The sequence below is a fragment of the Protopterus annectens genome, chromosome 1.part0, assembly GCF_019279795.1.
Source record: "Protopterus annectens isolate FY-2018-M chromosome 1.part0, PAN1.0, whole genome shotgun sequence".
NCBI lineage: Eukaryota > Metazoa > Chordata > Ceratodontiformes > Protopteridae > Protopterus > Protopterus annectens.
This window is the reverse complement of record NC_056725.1, coordinates 689,429,556-689,434,555: the sequence shown is the minus strand read 5'-3', so window position 1 is coordinate 689,434,555 and position 5,000 is coordinate 689,429,556.

The window sequence follows — 5,000 nt, the reverse complement described above, 5'->3', positions numbered from 1 at the left end:
GGGCGGTTCTGTTTGGGCTGCTTATATTGGACCCGGTTAGAATGTACTCGCAGCAATTGCAGTGTTTGCAAGGCCACGTGCCTTGTGGGACTGTAGGCTGCTGGTGTCCGCCTGACAACTTGGGCGGCATTCGAAGAGTGTTTTTAAGGAGAGGGTCCTTGTGTAGCAGAAGAAAGGAGTGGGTCCCAGTGTTTTTTTGAGATCTGGGTTGCTCACTATGATATCCCAGTTGTTAGTGAGGGTTTCTCTGATGGCTGTGCTGTCGTTGCTGATGGGGATGGGAAACCGTGGGTGGGGGGGGTTGCTTTGGTTGGTGCAGCCTTCGAACCCATGGGTGAGAATGGGTTTGTGTCTGCTATGCCTGTGCAGAGCAACTTCCAGTGCCATTTTACTCACCAGGCCTTTGGGGTAGTTTCTGTCTGTGAACAGGTTTTGCAGCACTTTGGCCTGGGCTGCAAAGTCTTCGTCATCGCTGACTAGTCTACTGAGACGGACAAATTGTCCATTGACTATGTTCTTTTTCATAAAGCCGGGGTGCTGGCTTTTGAAGTCGAGAAGATTGTTTCGGTGGGTTTTCTGTAGATGGTGGACGTAAACCGGTTGGAGGCAGTGTCTAGGGACAGGGTCACGTCCAGGAAGTTTACTCTGTTGCCTTGATCTGAAATGGTGAATTTTAGGAACCCGATGCTGTTTCTGATTTCTGTCACAAACATGTCGAGTTCTCTGGGGGTGCCTCTCCACATAAAAAACAGGTCGTCTATGTACCGCTTGTAAAGCGCTACTTTGGTGAACCCTTTGAGTTTGGTAAGGGAGTTAGCTTCCCATGAGCTCAATACCAAATTGGCGTATGCGGGAGCCATTTTGGCTCCCATTGCTACGCCTTTGAGTTGTTGGTATATGTTGCCCTCGAATGTGAAGAAATTGTTTTCGAGTACCACTTTGAGCAGGGTTATTAGAGTGTCTGCTCTGGGGGGGTCGACTTGTCTATGTTTGGTCAGGTACTCTCGCACCATGGCAGTGCCAAAATCATGGGGGATGCTTGGGTAGAGGGCTTCCACATCTAGGGTGATTAGAGTGAGTTTCGTGCCCTCGTGGGTCCTTTGGTATTGGGAGATGGCATCGAGAAAGGCCCATGAGTCTTTGAGATAAAACTCTGCACTTTGTACCAAAGGGTTAAAATAAAAGTCTATTAGTTCTGAGACGTATTCGGTCTTGGTCCTTTTAGAAGACACTAACTGCCTGAGTGGGGATCTGTTTCGCTCTTGTGGATCTTGGGGATTCCAAAGAGCAGGCCTGTAGTTGGGGAGTCTACTGCCATGAAGTCGAACTCCTCGTCTGTGATTTTGCCTTGTGCTCGCAGTTTGTATAGCATGGTGTCTATGGCTGAAAACCTGCTGAGCACCTCAGATTTGCTGGTCAGGCGGTAGTTGCCTGTGTCCGATAGGACTTCCAGCATTTTTTTGTTATAGTGGGCTTTGTCCATAATGACTACCCCTGCGCCCTTGTCAGCTTTTTGATTATAATTTGGTCATTTTTGGTGAGGCTGTGTAGGGCTTTCCTTTCTTTGGGGTTAAATTGTTGTACCTGAAAGTGGGACTATTGTTGAGTTTCTCTCTGATATTGTTTTCAACGACCTGGGAGAACACGCTGATGGTGGGGTTTAATGGTGGGTTCCAGAGACTATTTTTCCTGAGGGTCGTTGGGAGGGTGCTGTCACTGTCTGTGGAGGCAGTGCTGGTTGTACTATCGGTGACGGCTGCCTCCGCCGTTGTGGTGGGGGCTGGCCGCCTCGGGGTGCTGTGGGTGAATATTGCCGCCCTGTGCCCTCCGGGGTTGTGGTCTTGGCTTGCCCTTGTACGGGTAGTTGGGACTTCTTGCCCTTGTATGGGTAGTTGGGACTTCTCTGGCAGCAATGTAGTATATCTGAGCAAATGCTCCCACTGCGTAGCATTCTACATAGGAATGACTACCAGAAGACTGAGTGACAGAATGAAGGAACACATGCAGGCAATCCGCAGGCAAGACCCCACCAACGCTCTAGCCAGACACTCACTCGCCTGCAATTCCCCCCCAAGATTCCTATTCCTAGTCCTTGAACAAGTCCACTCTTTCACACAAACCTCCAGTACCCACCTGGAAGTTCAGGAGCTGAAATGGCAGATCGACCTAAGGGCAGACATCCCCCCAGGGCTGAATGGCAGTCTTAACATTAAATGTGTGTTGAAATGGAACAGATAGAAGTAATGCGAGGCCTCCCACCTCACTATGTTAAAGGTGTTAAAGGTGTTAAAAGGTTTAAAAGTGTTAAATGTGCTAAATGTGTTAAAGGTGTTAGCATGTCTCAATTTAAAGCAATGCGAGAACTTCAACCTCAAACACACCCCCATGTGACCAAGGCTAACAAGCCTAGCACTATATATACTAACTATGAATGCTGTATGAGTAGATTTCTGAAGAAGTTCAATGTAGCATCAATAAAGCTGCGAACGAAAGCGCTCAAATCTACAATTCGTGTCAGCCGTGTTTTTTAGTCCAACCAGGTAGACAGAGCAGTAAGTCTAAGTTTTAAATATATATATATATATATATATATATATATATATATATATATATATATATATATATATATATATATATATATATATATATATATATATATGTATATATATATATAGATGTATGTGTGTATATATATATATATATATATATATATATATATATATATATATATGTATATATATATATATATATATATATATATATATATATATATATATGTAAATTTGTGTATGTATATATATTTATAGAATTTATAAACTCAAATGCTATGGAACAACTTATTGCCACTCCCACAAGAGGGGAAAACATACTGGACCTGATCATCACCATATATATATATATGTATGTATGTGTATGTATATCTATATATATATATATATATATATATGTATGTATGTGTATGTATATATATATATATATATATATATATATATATATATATATATATATATATATATATATATATATATATATATAGATGTATGTGTGTATATATATATATATATATATATATATATATATATATATATATATATAGATGTATGTGTGTATATATATATGTGTATATATATATATATATATATATACATATATATATATATATATATATATATATATTTATATATATATATATATATATATATATATATATATATATATATATATGTATTTATATATATATATTATATATATATATATATATATATATATATATATATATATATATATATGTAAATATGTGTATGTATATATATTTATAGAATTTATAAACTCAAATGCTATGGAACAACTTGTTGCCACTCCCACAAGAGGGGAAAACATACTGGACCTGATCATCACCAACATGGGGACTCTATGCTCCATACCAGAAGTGTATCCCTCACTGGTAAGATCAGACCATAAACTAATCTCTCTAGATATTCACATCCCGACCCCAGCCCCTGCCCAGAAAACCGCAGTGAAAAACTTCTCTAAAGCAAATTTCACACTCCTCAAAACCGAGGTGGAATCCTTCAAAGCCCATGGGCCTGTGGAAAATACGGCCCAGACCGCAGAATCCTTTATAAACGCATTCTATGAACATCTTCAGGAATGCATGGATCATGCAATCCCAAATAAAACCAACACCCAATCCTCCAAAGTTAGGCGTCCTGTCTGGTGGACCCCAGCCATAAACAAACTATACAATAGAAGGAGGAAGCTACTACATGATAGAGCAAAATCCCAAAAAGGGAAGGCATCTCTGATCAGTATTACCAAAAAACTACGGGCACTCATAAAATCGTCTAAGGCCAGCTTCGAGAGAAAAATTGCACAGGACACTAAGGATAATCACAAGGCTTTCTTTAGTTATGTGACAAAAAATACACCAAACCCACAGACATTGCCAACATCCTAGCTGACAGGTTCAGCGCAAACTTCTCCCCCCCTTACCCACCAAAACAGCAAATATCTATCCCAGCAGAGTGCTTCCCACCTGACATCTCAGATGCTCAAGTAAGAGCCGCCCTCTCCAAAGCAAAAAATACAGCATCAATGGGACCACGCGGTGTCCTGGGCTGTGTACTACATGAACTCCAAGAAGAACTAAACCCAAACATAAAAGTACTACTCAATCTCAGCCTTACTACAGGATATGTACCCAAACAGTGGCGTACAGCAACAGTGGTCCCTCTCGACAAAGGTGGCGCCTCAACGGATCCTGGAAACTATAGCCCCATAAGCTTGACTAGCTTGGTCTACAAAGCTATGGAAAGGATCATCATGGACCTCATAAATAAAGATATTGGGGACCTACAGACACTGGATCCTACCCAGTTTGGCTTTGTTAAGGGCAGATCCTGCCTCTTAAAGCTGGTCAATTTCTTTGAAACAGTCACCAAGGCCATTGACGAGGGGAAGGTTGTCCACACAGCCTACCTGGATCCTTGCAAAAGCCTTCGATACAATACCCCACTCGGGCATTATAGATAAGCTCACCAGCTTAAATATCAACCCCTATGTCACTAGATGGGTTGCAAACTGGCTCAAGGACAGAATCCACATGGTTAGAATCGCTGGAGCCATGTCAGACTCCAAACCAGTTACAAGTGGCGTCCCACAAGGCTCAGTCCTGGGACCTCTCTTGTTCGGTATATATTTCTCGGAGGTACAGGCTAACACGGAAGGACTGTGGCTGACCAAGTTCGCAGATAACTGCAAACAGTGTGCCATAATAGACTCGCCAGCCGACACAAGCATCCTACAAAAGGGCCTTATAGAAACAGGCAACTGGTGCCAGAGCCATGGCCTCAAGCTGAACGCCAAAAAGTGTATAGTCATCCCCTTTGGCAAAAACAAAGTGCCCACAAATTACCACATAGGTGGTAATCGATTAACTATGAGAGAAGTAATTAGGGACATGGGGACCCAAGTTGATAGCAATCTCTCATTTGGCAACC